This window comes from Rhea pennata, chromosome 2 (genome assembly GCF_028389875.1).
Source record: "Rhea pennata isolate bPtePen1 chromosome 2, bPtePen1.pri, whole genome shotgun sequence".
Taxonomy (NCBI): Eukaryota; Metazoa; Chordata; class Aves; order Rheiformes; family Rheidae; genus Rhea; species Rhea pennata.
This window is the reverse complement of record NC_084664.1, coordinates 70,901,395-70,925,479: the sequence shown is the minus strand read 5'-3', so window position 1 is coordinate 70,925,479 and position 24,085 is coordinate 70,901,395. Positions and strand designations below refer to the sequence as shown.

General features: G+C 38.6%; 1 long non-coding RNA gene across 3 annotated transcripts in view; it reads left to right on the top strand.

Moving 5' to 3' along the window:
* Positions 1-2,111: 2,111 nt before the first annotated feature.
* The window catches only part of LOC134136205 (uncharacterized), a 192,619-nt gene continuing 170,645 nt past the window's right edge, over positions 2,112-24,085 (top strand). For all 3 annotated transcript variants that reach the window (XR_009957454.1, XR_009957455.1, XR_009957456.1), the window contains exons 1-2: positions 2,112-2,317; positions 6,256-6,390. This is a non-coding gene — a long non-coding RNA (uncharacterized LOC134136205). The remainder of the gene's footprint in view (positions 2,318-6,255; positions 6,391-24,085) is intronic.

Here is a 24,085-nt window from a genome sequence, read left to right as displayed (position 1 = left end):
ACACTTTTATTTTCTGTTTCTAGCTAATATTTTTTAAATCAAATTAAAAAAAAATTTAGAAATTTACCATAAAAACACCAAATAAGATTTTTTTTACTTAAAATTTCCAACAGAAATATCTTTTGACCAGCTTTGCTGTTTTCAGTCCATATACCTGCTCTGTTCAGTCTGTTGTCCTAGTTTTTTTAACATCCCCCAATGTGCTTGTGTTCCCTGTCAAATGCTTATTATTAAAGCCAAGTGCGTGTTGCAATCCAAATAATTCACTTCACCATTATATTGCTTTCTCCATTTGTACATTAGACTTGTATATTTACACTACAGTACAGCCTCATGCTGTAGTTGCTGGGTGGAAGAAGTATTTATTTGCCTCAGCAGATTTGAATGGAAGAGTATGTTCATGGTGATAGCTGTCATTCAATGAATTTCAGAATTAATATGTCACAGGGAGGGAGTACATTCAGAGTTCTGCTCTGTCTTGACCTGTTGTGTCGTGTTGGGTAAATTAGTTGTTTTGTCCAAATCTCCTTTCAGTGATAGAAAGCTGGCTGCTTATATAGTGACCAATACCAACAACAGAAAGCTCTAGGAAGAATTAATGTTAGCATTAGTGGTAAACAGCTCTTTGATCTGTTTAATATTTTCTGGGTGTTGAAATGAGGCAGTAGAAATATTGGAAAGACCTTTACAAACATGTTGGTGACCAGACAGAAATGCCATAATGCCCCAAGCTTTGGATCTTAGATCCTTCCCATGATTCGTGACGGAAGCTAGGAGAAGGTGATTGAGAACAGTCGGTGTGAATTTACCAACTTTTTGCTTTCTATGATAAAATGTCTACATTTGCAGATAAGGGGAGAGCAGCTCAAATTTAGCAAGGCCTTTGGGCCTGTCTCTTACAATATTCTTTTATCCAAAGTAGGATGTTGGTAAAAAACTGGCTGGATGATTGGGCTCAGATGGATCATGTTTTACCTGGTGCCAGTAAAAAGTGGAATACTGCAGGGGTCTCTGCTGGCACCTGTCCTGTTTAACATCTTCATCAACAATCTGGAGGAGGTGATGAAGTGCTTGGTCTTCAGGTATTCAGGTGACACCAAGATGGCACCAGCTCATGTGCTCAGTGCCAGGGCAGCAATCTAGAGGCACCTGGACAGGCTGGAGGAGTGAGCCAGGGAATGACCTTATGAAATTCAACAGGACCAAATGCAAAGTCCTGTGCCTGGGAAAAAAGAATCCCATGCAAGAGTACAGGCTGGGAACTGAGTGATAGGGGAACAGCTCTGTGGAAATGCATCTGGGGGACCTGGTGGGCAGCAAACTGGACATGAGCCAGAAGCATGCCTTGGCAGCAAGGATGGTCAGACCCTCCCCCTTCCCTCCTGCCTGTTTTGTGTCAGCTCCACAAAAGAAAATGTTGATATTTGGCACCACAATGCTGCTCTCCAGAAGCTTCACACACCACAGTGCTGCTAGCACCCAACTCATTTTAGCCTCTGCAATGAGGCTGGTTCGCCAGTAAAGTACCACCATCTCTTCCTACAAATTGGTGCCAAGTACTACAGAGCATTCCTCTCTGCTGTTTTTGCATCTTTTCAGCTATATTTCAGAAAAGGAAAGCACGAATTAGAAACATACATTAATTTCTAAACACTTTAGGATTTTTCTGGATGAAAATAGAGTGAGAAGCATGTGATGCTCCCAAACCATACATCAAAGAAGTAGTTTAACAGTTTCTCTTTTCCTTTCCAAAAGTTTGAGTCTCATTTGATCTTTTGATACCCTTATCACAGGCACCTCAGCCTCGGAGACACCATCCTGAATTATTCATGGTTATTGACAAGTGGAGAAATTAGCATTCCCTCCGAAGAAGGAGAAGCGGCTCAGTGCAGACCCGTGATAATACCGATCAAAGATTAGCCGAGATTACTGATGGCGCTTTAGGTAACTGGTGGAGGTCGGGGTTTCCCGCCGCCGCCGCCGACCGGCCCCGCCACTCCGGCGCCTGGGGCCCGGCGGAGGCGGGGGGGAGTGGAGGCGGTGGCGGCGGCGGGCCGCCAGGGGGCGCTGCCGCTCTGGCCTTGGCGCCGCGTTCCCGGCGCCCTCAGAAACCAGGCGACATAGTAACTTTTCTGGGGCGTACTCGTTTCCTCAGCGAGTCCAGGATGCCGCCTGCGGTATAACTATGAAGTTGAGCGGGGGCTCCCGGCGGGAGAGGTTCTGGGAAGAAGCGCTGCCCGCCCCAGTCGCCCGCCCCTGCCCTGGCAGCGACCTGCGCCGCTGGGGTGCGGCCCGAGTTGTTCGCCGCGGCTGTGGGGTAAGACTGTGGAAGTTGCTCTGCTCCGGCGTTGTGTGGCTGCTTATTGAATCTGGGCGAAGGAGGGCTGCACTCGCCGCTGGCTGCCCTTGCAGCTGCAGTAAATGTCAGTAAGGATGATGAGAGACTTGTAGGCCACAACATTTTATTTTGCTTCTCCTGGCTGTGTTGTGAACATAGAAGAGTATTTTTATTTAAAAGAGTGGGAATAAAATCAGAACAAAACACACAAGATAATCTGTTTATAAGTTTGCTTTGAGAGTATAGCTGATGAGGATATCTACACTGACATAACTGCCTAATGCCACACTGATTATTTTTGTCAGTTGTTCTCTCATTCAACACAATTGCTGCATGTGAGTTGATATGCTGACAACTCTTTGGGAAGCTAGATGAACTTACCTAACCTTTTTTTAAATAGCCTATTGGATCTAAACTCCACCATGTTCAGATGCAGGGAAAAAATACCCATGAAATATTGATGAGTGAGTGATGAACCTAACTTTTAATGCTGTCAGATATTATTCTTGCATGTTCTTCATTCCTCTCATTGCAATGTCTATTTACTGTAGAATTATGGAATAGAAAGCTCAAACGAGGTAAAACAGTGCAATTCTCATATAAGCCTGGACATTGGTTTGCATTGCAGGTGGCTAGTGAGAAGAACTTCACCCGGGGGCCTGTCAGAAGGCTTCAGGTTAGGTATATGTTAATTTAAGCCACAAGAATCAAAAAACCTTATGGTAGTGAAAATCTCTGATCTGCTTAAATTCTTCTAGATTTTGGTTTGAAGTTGAGTCATCATTATTTCCTGTCAAATGGTTTTGTGAAGTCCCCCAAAATAATGACATGTCACTTACCTGGATACATTAATAATTAGAAGGCTTTATAGCAGTAGGCATTATGGGAAAGTGTAACTTTCCCATTAGATGTCCTTAATTAGAAAAGAGTGTGTCAGATCAATGTAGAGGAACTACAACTATCCATTAAAAAGAGAAGGACAAATAACACGTGACAGCCCTTGCAGAGGTACAAAGATTTACATACTTTATAAATTAAGGTGATTGAAGGTTGCTCCTTTTCATCCCTAAAGGTCTTAGAGCTGTCTTCATCCTCAGAAGGATGCAGCCTTCAAACTGGATTAAAACAGGAAAACAAACCACACAACACAGAATGCTTTATATAATACTGATAAGAGTATATTTCTAGAATCAATGACTTTTTTCTTTTTATGTTATTCAGCAGCATCCCTTTGGAGTGGTACCAACAGCTTTGGAAGTTGTTCAGTTATACTAATAGGAAAATTTGGTAGTGAGAATAACACCCCTTGAACCACAAGAGCCACAGTCAGTGCATTTGTTCAGATGGTGCTGAGAGGTGGGATAAGGAAGTGGTTTGACTGGTCCTTAGATAGAATTTGGAGGTCTATTTAATAATCTAGTAATTGTATTATGTAGGAAGGATCACTGTAAATCCAGACAGAATGAGGTGCCTAACTACTTGGCTACTTATAAAGGGTTAATTTAAGCACCTGGATTTTGTGTCTTCTCTTTGGCTGTGGATAATTCTTCACAGACCAAGGCCAAAGATTTTACTGGATAGCAGAGAAGCTAGAGGAGTAATACTTATATTTACCAAACATTCATGAGTGAAATCAGTTTACACTCATATTTGTGCCTAGTATTTGGTTAACATACAGACATATATTTTATTTATGCAGTCTTAAAATCATGCCATAAATGACATCAAACCAAGAATAATTTAGAGAAGGGAAGAAAGAGTGTAATAAATATGTCTACAATTTACTTCAACTTGCAAGGAGATTGCACTCCAAGATGGGGAGATAAATGTTGAGGAGTATAAGCTGTGTTCTACCTCAGATTTGTTGGGTCTGTTCACCCCATGTCAGTTATATCTGAAAGTTGCTAAAAGCTAATGCCTTTTCTGTGGCCTTTAGGAAACCCATTAGTAGCATTGGACCAGTGCCTAACTGACAGGTGGTCACATTACCAAGTTACCAGCTCATTTGCTGCTCTTGATAAGTGTTTCATTAGAGCTGTTTTTGTAGGAAAGCTGGATTTGTTTCTTAAGGGCAGAGGAAATCCTCTAATAACAAGGTTGAACCACACAAACAGGGCCTTATTTGGTAAACTTTTGAGTTTGAGTGACCATTTTGTGCAGTATTTTGTGTGATAAATATGCTTCTGGTTTTATAACTCTTAGCCTGAAACATAATTGTGAACACTAGGCTTGGATTTACAAAGAAGTATACCTAGTTTACTAGAAGGCCTGGTGGAAATAGGCACTCAAAACTTACGCATGTAGTTCAGTGAAATTGGAAAACTGTGCTTGTATTTCACTCAGAAATTAATTAAAATATAGACTGTAGGTAGAACTTTAGAGGCATGTCATAAATGTTCGTAAGTGCTGGATGGGAGCCTTTCCTTTGCTATTGATTTAGCTTTCTTTTTTTCTAAATTGAACCTGTCATCCCATACTAACTTCTAAGAAGGCTAGGGGACATAGGGTGTATTCCAAGGGGATAGATAAAAATCGCCTGACTTCCATAAGTCATTAGCATCCTGCATTTGTGCTTTAATGAGCTGAAATAAAAAGTCTTGTAAACTAATCTGAACAAACTACAGTGCATCTCAAACGTCAATTAGATTATGAAAGTTTCTTTGCAAGGTACTTCTGTGAGAATCTTTCTTCCTAAAAATGACATTTGAGAACTGTGCAATAGATCTTGACAAGATTCACATGTGAATGCCCAAGAGATAAGTGATGTATTGTTTCACAGTGGAAGGTGGTATAAATATTCTACTTCTGAAGCTAGGTTTAAACAAAGCTTATCTGCTCATTAAAACATAATGGAACCTGACTATCTCGCATACTGCTTTGTAAATGAGATTTTATAACACACACCTTTAATTTCAAATCTCTAAAAAACCTTTAGAGAAAAATCAGGTTCTGTGTGATAAAGAGAATATTTTACGCAGCTTTAAGAGCTAGAATACCTGCCTCAGAAGTGTGTTACGCAGGATGTCCCCATGCCACCATCAGTGGAGTAGACTGTTCTCTTTTATTAGTAGTACTATAGGTTTAAATTAAAATCTGCCTGAAGCCACAGATGAGATCTCAGCTCCATGCAGTCTGAATAAGAATACAAATCAAATCTGGCGTTTTCCTCAGAAAACCACTTTGAAGATTAGCTGTCCACTTGGAGTGAGTGAAGCATCTTTGACTTAAGATTCCCATACTGCAGGCGCTTCCAAGCTTGCAGTACCCTCAAGCACCTCAGATCCGCAGAGTTCCACGATATTAAATGTGAAACAAATTACACTAGAGAAAAAGACAAAAAAAAAAAAAACTGTGTAGGTTGTCCTTTTTCTTTTTTTTTTTTTTTCTTTTGGAAGCAAAGGTCATCTCACATCTGAGGGCTTTCATGTTTTAAGATTAACTCTGTCACGTGAATTCAAACAGATGTAAACAAAACAATATCTGTTTGACTTTTCATGTGTTACTTAATTTTGCCAGTAAAGGCAGCATATTTGAACAGATTATACAATGAAAAAGGTGTCAAAACCAAATAGTTCATTTACCTATATCTACAGACATTGGAAACGCAAGTATTCAAACCATTTAAGATACCAAAATGTGCAGATAGATGTTTCAGGAGATTATGAAATACATCTAATGCCCCTTGAAATCAATGGGTAAGTGAGGAAATGCTGCCTCAGTCTTGCCTGTTTTGGTGGTATCCACAGTACAACAATCATGAATAAGTATATATCATTAGTCATGGATGTATGATTTAGCCAGATAGGGTCATGGCAAAACTAATACCCAGAGACCAAACACTGTACTGGGAGTTTAGGAGCTTGTGTAATATTAACAGTGATAAGAATTATAGTGATTATGCCATGTTATTATTTCAGATATGAAGATAGATTAAATAAAGAATTCTATTCTGTCTTCACAACTGAATAGCTGGATCAATAAGTGTAAAATATGAAGTGAGGAAAAGAACAGCAGAGAGGCAGGAGAACAATTGAAGAGACTACAGCTCTAAGGTAGGCATCCCTTAAAAACTTACCAGTGCTTTTGTTGTCTCATTTTGGACTTGCTTTGAGTAAGATAACTAGAGTATTGAAACAAGAATTAGATATCGAATGTATTTACTACTCTCAGGGTAAGAGGAAAAAGCAAGAGGCAAAAGAAGGGTCAGAGGAAAGAGACGGTTATTTCCAGGGGGTCTTGGCATTGTATCAGGAATATCTTACATGTTGTAGCCAGTTACCAGAACCACTGCAGATCTTTCCTGATATTCTGGTGGAGATGTCCTTAGCTGTTCACGGATGCAAGCGCTCCAGTTCAGCGTTCTTGAGCAACCTGGAGGCAGGACAAAAGTTCATTGGTATACTCCTCCCATTTATATCTTGATACTACTTACAAACAGAACTGTAGTCAATACTTTCATAAAGAAGAAGAGGTATGTAAACTGGCACCAAGAGGGTGTTACTGTAGCCATATTAATACAGGGGCACTAGAGCTACATCAGTTTGCAGTCCATTGTACAGAGGGCCTCTGACTGCAAGCTGAGTGAAATAGTTACGTACATATGGGGGTATATCTGAATTCTGCAGGAACTGAGTTTAAACATCTGTCTCAATTGTGTGGAGCATGGAGTGTAGTAATGAGCTTCCCAGAACGTTGTGGGACAAAGGAAGGGCATAGAAGACGGATTCTGCAAGAAGTACCTCTTCCTCTGCAATGATTTGTAAAGTCAATAGCTCGTTACTCCTCAGTGTGTTGGCCAAGAATGGTCTCTGTTTAGGGGTGGGAAAGTCAATGTAAAGAGTTAACATTATGTGCCTAGGCCCTTTTTATCTCCCTGATTATAAACATCCATGGATATTAGCATGGTTTGTGTATATTTTTCCAGTTACTATTGAAGAGAACATTTCTGCACTGTATTTCCATCCATTTTCCTTTTGTGTAAAACTGAGAAAAATGACCAGTTCCAGAGTATTGAAAATATTGCCAAATCAGTCAGTATTCAATGCAGATAATACAGATGTCCTCTTTGACCTATTGTCATGCCAGAAGTGAGGTTCTCGGAGAGTATTTTGACAGGCTTCATTTACCGAATTTCATTATCACTTTAATTAAGTAAGATTTTGGCTGTGATTTTAATTTATTTTTGTATATATATATTTTTTGCATGTGCAATATGAATCTGATTGGAATTTCTGGTATATCCAGTAAACATGCTATGAATTGTTTTTCTATGTGAAATAGTCCAGATATGATTACAAATATGAACAAAATCACCAAAGCATTTCCTGTTCCTTATGACCAAAAGGACTGAATTGGCTATCACTGCGTCTGATGACTGATGCTTCTGCTTTGCATCTTACATTTTTTCAAAGCGTAATGCAGTTCCTATTTCCCTGTTATGATTGTATGAGACAATTCCTAGCTTCAGAAAACGCAGCAGCAAGTCAGGACATTAAAATTAAAAGGGAAGAAATCTACACAAACCACTTAAGCACATTCATTATTATGGCCCTTGCTACCTCGGGCCACTGGAGAACTTATAATTTAGTCAGCATTATGCAGTTTGAAGTGTTTTATGTTCTGCATGGGAGCAGGCTGCAATTCAAATATCGGTGGCCGTGAAAAATATGCACATACGTTTAGTATGAAAATCTCCAAGGGCAGAACAGAAGAGACAGGCACATGTCGCTGAAGTGTGATGGAGAATTTCTGTGAATTAATCATTTGGACATAGTTTATCACCATTTTATATTATGCCGGAGACATTTCTTCACCATTTGTTGAGAACACTTATTATACATGCACATCTTAGAAATAAGACCAAAGCCTTTGATGCTTAAAGGCAACAGGCTTTGTTAAATTCTATTATGACACCAACAACTTCTCCACTGACAGTGCCATTCAGATAACAAGAGTAATTGCTTATTTTATCGAGTTTAGGGAATTGTGCTCCATTCTCCTTTCTTGCCTATTACATCAGCTATTATGACCTATTTTCTTTCATAATTTAGGGGGAGTGGAGTATGTGAATTTTGAAAGTATTTCTTGAAAGAATCGAGTGCTATATTTACATGTTTCCATCATTCTCCCAAAGTGCAAATACTTTAATGTATTCCTTCCAAAGAAACAGGGCAGCATGTGTGTGCATTTGTGTATCTGTTTATGTGCCTAGGTGTTTGCATATAGTTTACCATCTCTAGCTGGCAGAGGAACAAAAAGGATTTACTTAGTTGTTTCTCTACTATACCCTCTTCTGACTAGAGACAATACCATTGTAATTGGTATTAGCAAAACCACAGACACAGCAATCACTTCTTTCACTTTAAAATAACTTTATTGACATCCCCAAACACATAGGGAATTTTAAAGTAGAACTTCTCCATCTGTAAGACTTGGTATGATCAAAGATCAGATTGCAGCTCCAGATTACTGAAAATGAGGCTACAGAGCAATTTTCTGCTTCTCTTGAAGAGAAAGCTTTAAGTTTGAATCAACCTAATCCTCACAAAACTATGAGAAAAATAGCATCAGAAGGAAAGAATTAAAAAGAAAATATAGGTGCCTTTAAATTTTATGTGCCATCAAAAGATTTTAAAAGGTACAAACCCAAACTGTCAGTAGGATTCAGTATTTTAGAATGTTCCTATGTTGTGTAATTTTATTACATAGAATGACAAATAAACAATTTTCTCCACTTCTGAAATGGCCAGAGGCTGACTTCTTAAATATTCAAAACAATTGTAAGTTAAATGGAAATAAAAGAAAATTATATCTGTTTTACCATTTAAAAATGCAGCCATTTTTCAAAAGAGTAACAAAATATAGTAGCTAGTTCTGAGCAAATTCTGTCAGGTATTTTTTTGAAATTTAAGTTTGTGATTTTTTTCACAAATATGAAAGTGCAGTTTTGCATTCTGGAAGCATTATGCACTAGCAAAAAGGCTGATACTTCAAAAGCTTGAACTTTGTCTTCATTAGGGTTTGTTTTCCTGATTCAGGTGACTGTCCAGATAGAGTACGTGAACTCACTCACCTACTATCACTGCTATCAACTGGGTAGACTGGATGCCAACTTCATTTCCCTGATGCTTATTCTGTCTTCTTTTTTAATGAAAAGGTCTTGTTAATTCATGTTTTTCATATTTAAATAAGCAACCAGATTCTTAGTTTTGCAGAGACTTTTTCATCAGTCTATGAGACTGGTAACAAATGAGAGCTTACCAACTCTCATGAGGTCTGGGGATTGAGAATGAGGATTAACAACAAATTTTCCACAGCAGACATTCATGTGTTTGCTTTGTGGATGGCTGAGAGGACACAACTGTATTCTGCCTCTTTGTGGAGCAGCTGGCAAGATAAGGCAGTGTCTGGATAAATGTGCTCTGCTCAAATTAGCTGCACTAAGAGGCTCTTAACCTGGGCAGGGGCCTGTTACTGTACACTTTTTACACAACTACAATTTTTCTCAGGACCCCAGCTACTATTTTTGCTTAACATTCTTTTTTATAGATGGACCAACTCATTTGGGCCTGCTTGTTTATACTAAAATGCGTTCTATTTTGTTTGCTGCTTTATCATTTCCAACTGCAGAATCAGGAGTAAGATCACATCTTTTTAGACTTTATATTCTTGGCAAAACTAGTAAGATTTAGCCACTATATATTCAAACAGTTTTATGAAAGTGAGGGAAAGAGGACAACAATTTGATATTCCGTTTTTAAGACAGTCCATCTCTATTTTTCTTTATAGGAAAATCACTTTGATTTGTTCCCTGCAATGGCAACTATGACATTCTCCACCTCCATGACCACTTTGGTTGCATGGCTGTTGTGTCAGGAATGTGTTGAAATTGACAGGTAGATTTGTGCTGTCTCCTACAGGCTGTCCTGCTGCTACCCTCAAGTCTGTTGAATGTAGGCTCACAGTCTGTGGTCTTGCTGTAGCTGCAGTGCAGTTAGGACTTCAGATTGCCAGCAGCTTAGCACCCAGCTGTGCACTTGCAATGGTATGCACATATAATGAGTCTGACAAGCAAGTCCAGTCAGGCTTACCATGTGTGCCAGCTCTCTGTGTGCTGCAAATCTGATACAGTGAATTCACTGAGTTTGCAGTATGTGCCTTGAAGTTGTGTAGTAAGTCCAGAACTTGTGTGTGCACTGTGGTTATCTGTGCAGAAGTCCTGGGCATCAAGCAAGTAGTCAAAGCTACAGCTTCTGCCCTGTCCTGAAGTCAAAGACAAATATCCAAATTTCTTTCCGCTGTTCCAAGAACAAGAGGTCATGTCTAGGGAAGCTCAGACACGTGGCAGCTCTATGGGAGATAAGCCGGTAACACAAACGAGGAGTGACTGACAGCCAGTCTCAGAAATGATGGACCTGCCTTTTGATACATCGTACTGAGGCCAAATGGTATTTTACCTAGTTGCTTCTTGACAGCATTCTGAAATATTTTCTGACTGTGGCAAATAATTTGCATTATATCGCTGGCACTGCTCAACTCCTAGGTAGTCCAGTAGTTCTAGTACTAGAAAGAAGAAATGGCATCACTAATTTTTCAAGTTTGCTAAGAGTTCTTCATGGCTGCTTTGTAAGCCTTTTACAGTAGAGCTACTTCAAGATTGTCTGAAGCCTTCGCGGTGCTTTACTGCAGCTACCATTGAGTTGCTTGAATTATATTTGGAATACATGCTTCGCTGGCTGACATGCTCCTCCTTTCCACTTCAGACTCAACTCTGTCTCTCCTCCTTTCATTTTCCTTTTGATCTATACTCCTTTCTGTGTATGATTCTTGCTGCAGTGAGAATAAAAGAACAATAGTAAATGAGTATTAGTTCCAAAGCAAGAAGTATTGGAGCTACTGGAGTTTCCCTTCCCAGAACATGGGCAGGTGAGCTGGACAAAATTTTTGATGAAGAGTTCAGGATGATATTTCCCTTTGCAACAGTGTTTCAGGGAAATCACAGTCTATGATCTTTCTCTTTCTTGTGGTTTAAAAATTCTCATTTTTAGAAGCAGTGTATTTTGAATTCTTCTTTTTAGTGAGTGTGTTTCAAGTGGAAGTCACTGGCAATTTATTGATTTTTGTGGATTGCCACATCGTTTCCAGTTTGTGTCACTGGAACCTCCCTATGTGGAACAGATTCTCACTCATTTAGTTCATTTGTCTCTTCTTTGCTGCCCTGTTTCTCAGTGTTACTTTATTCTGTCTTAGTTTGGATCTGGCTCTAAACTATTTTATCATCTCATATGTTTAGCATTGTATATTGCTGTTTCATCTTGTCTTCAAATTAACAAATTTCTACATTATAGGTGCTCTGAAACGTGGAAAAATCCAGGTCACTTCTTTAGACTAAGCATAAACACTGTGGTCTAACAGCATAAGACCTAATAGAGCAGAAATCCTGTGGCCTGATTCTATTGCTTAATCGAGGTATATTAATAACAGAAAATGCAAAGGCAGCAGAAACTGCAGGTAGGGACAGACAAGATCAAAATGGAGAAGCAAGGCTATGGCAAAAATTATTTTAGACAGATAAGGTGTTTTTATTCCTTGGGACAAAGTATGAATGCAAGCTAAAATTGCAAGAGCAAATAACCCCAGAGCGTGGCAAGTTATACTTAGCTAGCATTAAGGTAATGTCATGTAGAAGCAGGATATTTGTGGTTAGCTAAAGTGACAGAAATACAGCTGCACTGATATTAATCCTGTATTAATCTTGTAAAGAAGTGGGATTTAAAGAAATAGAGGTCTTTAGCAGGGATGTACATGTTTCCCCTGCATAGACCAATTTTTTCTTTTTAGGCACTAAGTGAACTTGTTATTCTGCTTTTGTCATTGATAACTTGGTTAGGTAGAGGCCTAAGCTTTACTGGTCATTTATCTGTGAGTTTTATGATTTTATTTGCAATCCTTACAACAGCCCTTAAATTCTTCTAGTCATTACAGCTCACTGTTTGGGAGGGTTACTGATATTTTAATAGCTGGTCAGTAATTCAGTGTATTTTTTAAAGATGCAACTGCTGGCTGAATACCTTTCCACAGCAATGTGAAAATCTGAAGGGGTGTAATACGATTTCATAAACCATGGTTCTAATTTGGGTAAAGGTGAAGCTTATGCTTAAAGTTATGTGGGTACATTCTTGAGATAGCAGCTGAAGGCCTATGAATCTATTGTACAGATTTAAAAACATACCTTGGCTTGAAAGAGAGCATTACAGATGGTATAATTCCATTCTGCAGAGGGCACATGTATCTAATATTTTAGTATGAACAGAATTAGAATTATTCATTATGAAGTCACTGTCACTTGAAGAAAGAATGTGAGAGGTGAATCATGTAGTAGATGATAGTTGTTATTCAGTATTGCTACAACATTTGTTTCTCCTGAGATATAAGCAGGGAAAATACTAATAATTAAAGTAATTTGCTGTAAAAGTAGGTTTGGTTGAATCTGCCAGTTAGGCAGGCTAATAGTTAGCCCCTACAATTTATGCAATACTGCTGTATGATATACAGATCAGATTAGAAATGTAAGGTATTTGCAAGCTCTAGCTTTTCTTTTGTTGTCAAGGTATAATAAGCTGACCTTGAGAAGGGACCTTATACATTTGAACCAGAACAACAACCAGTATGCTTTTACTCTTTACTAATAGCTAATAAGATTCCATTCTATTTTAATCTCCTAGCATTTATGTTGTTATTTTCCTTTTAAATGCTTGTGTGAGAAATGTTTTTCAATATTGAGACTCTAAAAAGTCATTTTTTTTAATGGATACAGCTTGAGTAGGTCTAAAAACCCCTGAGCTTACATTATTGGACATTTACCTTGCTAACTAAATAACTTCTGAGCAGTATTTCTACTCAGTGAAATCGTTTCCAATGGTGTAAGGGGAAGAATCAACATCCTCGAGGTATTAGTTTAGCTTTGGTTTATGTTCATTTCCCTCTTCCAGTTTCCATTCCTGTCACTGTGCCTTTGGATATTTTACCTCACTCTCCACATTCTCCAGTGTTTAAAAACTGTCTGCTGTTTGCCCCAGATCTCTTCTTATTTTCTGTATTACTGGATTCTTAGTTATTGTGTTACTGGATTACTGTAAGACTATTGATGAATCCTGGGTGTTCATGACTTTTCTGCTCAGGAAAACACAGTGCTAAAGTGTGATTTCCTTTTAGCAAAGCAAAGGTTTCAGGTGACTGGTGAGTTTTCAAAGGGAAAACAAAGAAAGCAGATTTGGGACCACTCATGCTTACACTGTCATTTTAAAAATTGTAACATTGATATTCAACATGGATTTTCAGACTGTATTTAAGGTAGGACTCCTCAAAGATTTAATGTGTTGCAGAGGAAAATTCTGACTGATTTGGAGTTTATTCCTTAGATTGTATCCTCTGTAATTTAAGTGGGTAATTGGTGAGAAAATACTGCATGGCCAATTGTTTCACAATGCTCTGCAGCCTCAGAGCTGCTGCGTACTTAAGGAGAGAGAATTTTCAAGATGATTCTTGCTTTAGCAGGATGGGAACATATTTTAGACAGCTGCAAAAAAGAAAAGTATACAGGAATTTTAGGTGTTGGTGCTCTTACTGCCCCTTTCTGATTGACTAGAAATGTTGGTATTTCCTCAAGTGGAAGCTTTCTGGTAGTAATCTAATTGATTTCTGAATCAGTTTATTGGCTCAAATGTCATTAGCATTTACTTCTGTAAAGGAAAACTTCTATGGTGTGCATGCTCACTTGGTTTTTACGCACAACAGTCTCCAGCACAGTTCATGCACACTCCAGTGAATGGATGGTTTCTGTTAAATAATCTGCAAATTCTGGTCAGTATGGAAATGTGAATCTGTTACTCATTTTCAGTCAGATTTTTTTTTAATTGATGAAAGAGGAAACTGGATTATTCCAGGTGTCTTGAAAAAAAAAACATTTTTAGAACAGTGAGTATCATAGGAGAAGTAGAAAGACTCCGGTAAAACGGGAGAGAATATGCAGACTGTCGTTTGGGCAGCTGTATTCCTCTATTCGCTGCATTTTTAGTAGTTGCCTGCTAGCCACCTGCGTCTGCACAGAATGAGTGAGGGAGTTTCTCTGTTGGCTGTGTAAGCCACCAAGCCAGGAAAAGAGGATATTGAGTGGCTGTACATTAGTCTTGGAGAACAGATAGCTCAGAAGGTTTCCTTCTTGTAGAACCATTCTGTGCTGATTAGGAGAGGCAAGATACTAAGGATCAAAAATCAGCACTCTGCAAACTGACTGGGTCTTCTGGAAGAACCATCCATCTGGAGTGAGAAAATTATACATGTTCCATCTCTTCAGTATAACTCTAAGATAACCCAGCAAGGTGTCACTGGTGCTAGTCTTGCAAAAGAAGCACTTATTTGAAAGCTGAATATTTACATGGTTAGTGAGCAATGATAAGATACTGTTGATTTTTTCCTACAGTTGGTCAGTCTGAGCTAAATTTAAGTTATATGTTTAATGCATGTATCAAAAAAGGAATTTGAAAACCAACTCAGATATTAGAAATAAAAAATATAATTAAAAAAAGGAATCTGCCATTTAATGTTCCTTGGCTTTGTTTATAACACAATATCCCAAGCGTAGAAACAGTGATACAGTGTAATATAATTGTAATAATCAAATATAGTGCATTAGCAACACTTCCAGCTTATCCAGTAAAAACATACCAATATCACATAGACTTCATCCTTCATTATGTGTTACACTTTTAGTTGTTGGCAAACACAGATTAAATCACAATAAATTGCAATGAAAGTAAGGTGAATATAAAGGAATATTATTAAAGAACAAGATAAAGTAGCTTTAGAGTGGATAGCTTAATTGGAGGCCCAAATTGCTCAGTGGTTAAAGTTTACTTGTTCGTGGCAAATTACTCCTTTCCTTGTGCTCAGAGGTACTGATTTATGTTTTTTATATGACATTTTATATTTCAGGGTGAGTGAGTGGGAAAGCCAGTACCTTTCAGACACTAACTACATGCCAACCACTAGAAGCTGCATGCAGTGTAATCCTGTTGCAGCCATCTCATTATTGGAGTTTTTATATGAGAATGAAGCAGAGTATGTAAGGCAGAAAAATTCCTATTGACTTTAGTGGATATTGGCTTATGCATTCAGTGAGAGGTTCACCGTAATAAATGGAGAACAGAATAAAACAGAGAAAACAGAGAAAAACCTGGGAATGAAACGCTAGTCGCCACTTCCCTGACTCCAGATCATATAAAAAACCTATGGAGTGCTGACCTCTCCCTGCATTCAAATTTAATATAAAAGGCTTAGCTGAAGAAACTGAGATTTGTGAGGCTATGGTCCAGCCTGCATCTACTCCGTAGCTAAAAAAAGATGTGCTTTTCTCAGGGCTGTCAAACTGGTGTTGTTCATAAGCAATAAATTCATACAAATTAATTTTAAGAGATGGCAAAAGTGAGTTTGCTGACAGGTCACAGGTGATACATTTGGACTTCAACAATGTGAAAAATTGAGGAGAAAATGAAAGAAAAAAAAAGAGAGAGAGAAAGAGAAAGCAAGCCATATTTTTTTCCTGATATTTAATGAAGCAATGTGAATTTCTCATTCTGGGAAAGGTGTGTTACTAAGAGTCATTAGTGGAACTTGGGCTTAAAATACATTCAGTTGAATTGCTGAGTGAAGAAATGTCTGTGTAAAATTTAATATTTTCCCTTTTGTGAATATTTTAGAATCTTCAAAAAAAATTAGAAGAAATCAGCGTTATGTTTTTTTACCATTTGCTTTAAAAAGGTTTTTCACTTGCTAATTTCCAGAAGGTCATCTCTGCGATGTACAAGATAGCCTTTCATTTAGGTCTCCTCTTACATTCATATTTAACTTTCTTTCATTCTGTGGCCTTTATTAGCTGAGCTCAAGGAGCTTGTAGCACATTTTAAACAGCAACACTGGGAGGATGTAAATGCAGAATAATGTATCAGGACTCAAATTTGCATGGTCAAATGTCAAAAAAATTAGGCCTTCCCCAGAACCATGTCAAGAGAAATAACGTAAGTGGCCAGCTCAACAGCAGGCATGCCATTATCAGTTAGTTCAACCTGTCATCACTGACTGGTAGTGGAGGCAGTGGTCATTAGCTTTAACTCTGCCCGGGAACATTGCATTTCTTTTTATTTTATTATATATATTCTACACCATCTGACAGTGTTTCATAGAGCACCATAATGTTATGGTTTCTTTCTTGTCAGGGGAGGGGGATGTGCAGGTGAGGCAGAAGAGAAGAACACTTACAATCATCTATTGTCAGCTGGAGGGGGCAGGAATTGCATTGCCTATTGGATAAATACTCATTTAGAGTAATCACTTTATTTCAGCCCTATAATGACATTAACAAGCTTGGAATACACAGAATTACATGAGTCAGAACAAATAATTGAATATTCCATTGCTGAGAAATGCAGCCCAAGTCTGACTTAATGTCATGTCATTTCTGAAGCCAGCACAAGCATGCAATTAGATAATAAGCTTAAACAGCATAAAATTGGCACTACTTATACAAAAAATACAGTATTAATTGTTAAATTTTCACCTACTTGTAGCTTTTGTGAAACAAATGTGTCTTATGTGTCTTTTTATTTTAAAAAGAACCCAAGGGAACATTACAGTAAATTTTTAAGAAAATAAGGGTCTCAAGGAAGAAAAAGAGGAAAAATTGGAATTCAGGAACTAGAAGGAAGGATATCAACAAGAAAAAACAGAAAGCTTTTTTTGTAGGAAGGCATTTGTTTGAGAATGGGATGAAAATTCTAAATTATTCAATATATGATATTAAATGCTGTCATATTTTCGTATCCAAAGGGAAAGATCCATTTTTTTCCTATTTTCTTCAGTGTATTTTATTAATTTACTTTTCTTCTGCAGATGTTGTTGCCCCCCCCCCCGACATGTTCAGTTAGATAGGAATCAACCTGTGATCTCCCAGTTCTGAGCATTTTTTCAGTCACTCATTGCTCTTGGGATGTGGTTAATAATGCAAAGGCCTTTTTATAGAAATATGCCAAAACATCCAAAACTGGCAAACCAGAAGAGGGGTGATCTTGAAGTGAATCACTAACATGGAACACCTTGCTATCTGTTGGACTCATAAGCAAACTTGAGGTTTAATTTTTGACACATTGTTATAACAGCGCAAGTCTGTGTTACTTGGCAAGTTCCATCATTTTAAGCATCAATTAACCTGATTTAATTAATCAAATTATACACTCTACTGCAGAATATTAAGACGATTCAGCTGCATTATATATATTGAACAATTTGGTAGCAGCTACTACAAGTAGCAGAGTTCCTTCCAATATGTGCCTTAAGTAGAGACTGATGGCAGAAAAGTGTTGGAGAGAGAAAGTGTAAGCACAAAAGCAGCATCTTCTCCATCATATGCCTAGATTAGCTCTGAAACAAACAGCCTTATCCAAAAGATAGACATTAAATTTCAAACATTTAAACATGGTGGAGAATTCTCATTTATTATAAAGATGAAAGGATTAGGCTACCTTAGACCTAAAAGCCTGTTCTGGATCTTGGCCATGAATTTCAACAGTGTCTGAGCTTACTTAGAGCTAAAATAGTAATTGGTCCTGCAGTTGTCATCTTTTTCTCTTTTTTTCACCAGTCCTATCAGCAGCCCATCATTGACCGTTCTGTTGAGACTTAAGTAAAGTACTTTGGTACTCCACCTCTTGCTTTCCCCAAAATAAGGCATTCTGGGTGATCATGCTTTGGATTATTGCTGACATTTGGAAAACATGACCCATGTGTTTGACAAGTTGGCTTGAAGAAAAGTCGACTATAAATTAGCAAGTGCAAGCTTTAGATTACAAGGCCAGGTGAAATATTTACTATAGAAGGATATAGTATTGACCACTGGATGGAAGCTAGGCTTGTGGCTCCTGTGACAGTGTAACATGTGAATTATGTGAAGCTTTTCTTAAGGAGATATTTGGTGTATTTCTACTAATTTATAATAAGTTTTGATCATATTTATAGTATGACTTTTACTCAACAGCAGACAGGTGCTCAACTACTATTTATTTTGTCAGTAAGAATACCTGCAAACCTCATCTCTTCTCATATTTAGCATGATATTGCAACTAGAGAATGCATTGGAAAGTGACTTATTGAATAATATTAGGTGACTAAAACAACATTAACATTTAAAATGATGGTAGTTAGTAGCAACAGTCCAAAGAATCATACTTATTTGCTATAATTTTTCTACTTTTTGGAGGTGTATTAATTCAAAGAATGCAATATTTTTAGTATATTAGTATTATTATTTTGTCAGGACTTTAATATATTATTATGCTGAATCAGTGGTTTCACATTGGAACTGCGTTAGCTTTGAAGAGGCAACTAAAAGAATTTATACCAGAGCAAGAATTGGCAGCAAATATTTTTAAGTAGCACAAAAATAGTAGGAGTTACACACTGGGAGAAGGTAAATGGATATGAACATTGTTTTCTGTGTCATATTCTAAGTATTTGTTCAGTCTCTGAGTGCAGCCACTCCCCTTTGGAGGTTTGGCAGCCTCAGCTCAAGGTCAGTGTGGATGTGATGCAGCTGCGTGGCCTTGGATCCAGCTGCTGTGAAAGGAGTTGTATGAGAAAGAGCTGTGAGAAGGCTTTTTGAGATTTGCTCCCCTTTTACTTGGGAGCTCTGTTTAAGCTCAGACCCTTGCCCTTGGTTGTTGCCTGATCTTTGTTGCAGCTATGCTTGGCCATGTACATGGCACATAGCCCACTGAGCCAGTCACCGTCTTACGGACTTAATTGCCTGGTTTGGTGGTGGAGCAGCCCCATCATTACAGACTTGTCTGGCAATCTAAACTCTTGCTGAACCTCTCACTGGATCTTCTTTGCTCTTCTTGTTTATGTACTGTGAAGCTGCACTCTTCTTGGTGAGGCCTTTGCCTGCCTTGCTGTCACCTTCATCTCTCAGCTGCCCTCCCCTTATGAAGCAGCCAGCCCTTGCTGCTCTCTGAATATTAGCTTGGACCTTTTTGAGCCCATAGCCAAGTACTGTGGAGCATAGCCTTTTGGCTGTGCAGAACTTTTTCCTCCACCTTGTTGCTTGTGCTCAGGCCCCTGGCAGAATTCCCTAATTCCTTTACAAAGTAGATAATAATTTTCAGAGCAATGTGAGGTCAGGAATGACTTCAGAAGGCCAGCTAGTGCCTCTCCATTCAGCATGGTAAGTTAAATATACCTAGATCATCCCTTATAGATACATGTTTAACATGTTCTTCAAAATCTTCAGTGACTGAGATTCTACAGCCTCCCAGGTAACTTTGTCTACTCTGGAACAATCCTTAAAGCTGCAATGTTTCCCATGAAACCTAACCTAAATTTTTTCTGCTGTCATTGAAGCTGATTAGTTTTTGTGCCCTTGTCACTGAATGAAAGAATATCAGTCATCTTATGTTTCACTATCTTGAAATATTTTTAGAGAGTCTCCACAGCATTTTTTTTTTCTCAGATTAAGTAAACATAACTCCTTCAACCTGTCTTCACAGGCCATATTTCCTAAACATATCATCATTCTTGTTGTTCTTCGCACTTTCTCTCATTTTTCTGCCTTCTTTGAAATATGGTCTGAAACTGGCCACTACATTCCAAGGCTGATTGGACACAGAGTGGAAAGGTCTTTATCACTCAGGGCATATGTAATATGGCATACTAGGATATGTTAAATTACATTTTCTTTTTACAGCAGCAACATCACAATGTTGGTTCAATTTATGGACCATAGCAACTCCTCACTTCTCTAGCTGTGCAGTTATTTTTATGTCATATTATGCAATTAATTTCTTCTTCAGGCCATAGTTTTTTGCATTTGCCTGTTGAAGTTCTTTCTGACTTATTAGGTTTATTTTCAATACTTTTACTATTTTCCTCACTGTTGTGAGGTCTTCCAAATCAACGATATCTGCAAACTCATAAATGTGTCATTTTTTCTACTATTCAGTTTTAAGTGAATATGTTGAATAGAGTTTGGCTAAAGACAACTTCTACTCCATTTGAAATGGATTTCCCATCTGACAAGTACCGCTGCTATTCCTAAAGTGCTTGTTTTCTACCAACTGAGTAGTCAATCTGTGAGAACTTAATCTGCACTGCCTTTCCTAATTCAGTTAAGGAGACTATCATGAGACAGTATCAAAGTTTTAGAAAAACAAGTGTATCATGCTTATCTCTTTCCATTATGCCAGTTATACTGTTAAGGAAAAAAAGTAGATTGATAGATTCTTGACATGTTGGCAAATTCTTTATTTTCCAGGTGCTTAAACATTGATTGTTTTATGTGTAATTCTAGAATCTTAAAATTAGGCTGTTTTGTACTTCCCTTGGTCTTCCTTTTCCTTTCTTTTAGGGACGCTGTTTCCCTTTTGCTGCTTCTCTACCAAGTCTCTCCATTTTCTCAAAAATGAATGGTTTAGTGATCACACGGGCAATTTCTTAAATATTACCAGGCACTGGTTCCTAATCAGAGAAACCAGTCTCACCTGTGAGGTGATATGGACATGTTGATTCCAAGCTAAGAAATCTTTGTCAGGTCTAGTTTTGTGGTATGAGAGCATAGCAACCATAGAAGCATAGAATAGTTGGAGCTGGAAGAGACCTCTGGAGACCATCTGGTGCAACCACCCTGCTGAGGCAGGGTCAGCTAGAGCAGGCTGTTCATGAGCTTGTCCACTCGAGTTTTAAATATATGCAAGGATGGACACTGCACAACCTCTCTGGGCAACCTGTTCCAGTGTTCAACCATTCTAACAGTAAAAAAGTGTTTTCTTATATTCAGATGGAATCTCCTGTGTTTTGTTTTGGTGGTGTCACTGGACACTACTGAGAAGAGTCTCACTCTGTCTTATTTACTTTCTCCTATCAGGTATATGCATTGATAAGATCCACCCCAAGCCTTAGCTTCTGCAAGTGAAACAATGCCAGCTCCCTCAACATCTCTCTATGTGAGAAATGCTCCGGTCCCTGGATCATCCTTGTGGTATTTTGTTGGACTCACTCCAATAAATCCATATCTTTCTTGTACTGGGGAGTTCAGAACTGGACTCACTACTTCAGATGTGGCCTCAGCAAGACATAGTTGTGGGAAGGGATCACCTCCATTGACCTGCTCCTCCTAATGCAGCCCAGGATTCCACTGGCTGCCTTGTCCACTTGGCGCAGGGTGTGTTGCTGGCTCACATTCAATTTTTGGTCCACTGGGACTTCCAGGTCCTTCTCTGCAAATCTCCCTTCTATCCAGTTGGCCCTCAGCATCTTCTTGTGCATGGGGTTATTCTTCCCTATGTGGAGGACTCTGAATTTGCCTTTATTGAACTTCAAGCCAGTCCCCTCTGCCCATTTCTCCAGTCTGTCAAGGTCCCTCGAATGGCAGCACAGCCCTCTGATGTATCAAAACTGGCCTCTCCTGCCAGTTTTGTACTGTCTGCAAACTTACTGAAGATGCATTCTGTACCATCATGAATGAAGACATTAAACAGTATTGGTCTCAGTATTTACCCCCAGCATCTCCCCTCATCGGCTCCTCCATTGTCTGTATTAGGAGGTTGTCAGCAGTGCACTCCAGAAACCTCCTGGATTGCTTGTGCCTTGCTTTGTTGTCCCTCTGGCAGATAGAGGGGTGGTTAAAGTCCTCTAAGAGGGCCAGGGCCTATGAATGTGAAGCTTCTTCCAATTTTCTGAAGAAGGCCTCTTACGGATCAGGTGATCTATAGAAGACACCTACTACAGTATCAGTCATCTTGGTCTGCCTGCTAATCCATGGAGACCTGGCTCTCCGTGCATCCCAAGGCAGAGCTCCTTACATCCTGCAGCTCTCTTGCATAACAGACAACTCCCTGTCTTCATTTTCCCAGCCTGTCCTTCCTAAAGAGTCCATGTCCATCCACTACAGCACTCCAGTTGTGTGAGCTGTCCCTCCATATCTCTATGATGACAATGGTTTGTGGTCCCATGCTGTGAGTGAGGTAGCAAGGGAAGAAAGGGTGAACCTCTCTCCCTGTGGAAGTCCAGAATTTTGCTACATTTCTCAAGTATGGCTTGATTACAGAAAGATTGGCAACCACTTCTCAAATGATTTCTGCACTTGAATGCATCTTCTTAATCTTTTTCTGTTTTTTGGGGTTTGATCTTCTGTAGTTTCATGAGAATTAATTGTGTTTAAGTTCTGGGAATGACTGATGTTATTGTAAAGAGGTAGACCATGCTGCCATTAGAGGAACTCAAGAGAAAATTCTCACAAAGGAAGGTGTATATTTTCTCATCCTTTTTTTCCGCCTTTTTTCAGAGAAGCCACCTGCATGTACAATTGTTGCATGTTCTGATTTCCTTTTACTTCTCCTTCTTCTCCCACTGCAGTAAGCAGTCATAACAGCTTTGCTTCATACCTATCCTCTGATATCTCAGTGTTCAGTGGACTAATAATACAGATACTGAAGAAGCACGGAACAGAAAGTCTGCTTGCTGACAAAGCATAAATAAGTTTTAGCTCAGTGTTTATAGACAGATGTGTATAGCAGCTGGACCTGCTATAGAAAATTTGGAATGCTCAACACTTTGAAGACTTCATACATATTTGGTTTTCATGTCTGGATGAGCAGCATTTTATGTTATCAAATATTGCTTAGAGGAGTGAGGGAGGTACTATGACAACATTTGGTGCTTATTTGTGAGAAAATAGTGATGCTAGAAAATATTTCAGCCTCAGGAATAGCTACATTTCTGTACAGGTTGAAAAGGACCCTAATGTGGTCCCCTCACTGTGATTTGTGGAATAAGTGGAAAAGGAACATCAACAGAAGACCAGAGGATTTTAAATTTATACGGTAAACATTCTCTGTATTGGAAATGACCTGTACCATGTAGTATCAGGCATGATTCATTATGAATCTTCTTTGGCTATTCAGTTGCTGATTATTATAGGTTACTTAATGAGAAGAAACATTTTGTTTACCTACTTTGTTTTTTTTCTAAAGTGTCCATGCCCTCACAAACACAAGTATCTGGACTGATCACATGCTATAGTATGTGCAAGGAGTAAGAAAACTTTATTTCATTTCAGAAGATAAAATGATTTTTGATGCAGTTATGGAGAAGTCTGCAAAAATATCAGCATTTTAAATTGAAAAATATGTTACCTTAGACTATTGTTGCGACTGAAAGAGCCGAGGTTTCTTAACTCCTCTTTTCCTCAGAGGGAGTTGTCAGTAGTCTCTTCCTTCTTCCTTTGCCTTCTGAATGAATGAAAAACCACTACTTCTTTATAACTCTTTCAGATAGTCTTAGCAGACTAGCAGTTTGTTCATCAACTAGCTTTCACAGTGGGAGTGAGATCCACAGACCCACTTTCCATTGCTAATCTCTGAAGTATCATTCTAATGGAGACTGTTGCAAAGTAATTCTGCATATCTGTATCCCCCTACAGTAAGATGGAGATCAGGGGAACATGCAGTCATTCATTGATCTCTATCTGGCATTAGAAATTCTGTGGCAGCTGACTTCCCCTATCAAGAAAATAATTTTATGAATCAGTATTGTTGTCAAATTATGAGGATTACAAGAAGAAAAGAAAAGCTTTTTCAAGAGGTCAAGTACAATGATTCTAGAAGCATGTGAAATATTAAATGAAGAAATTCAAGTGAGTAATCT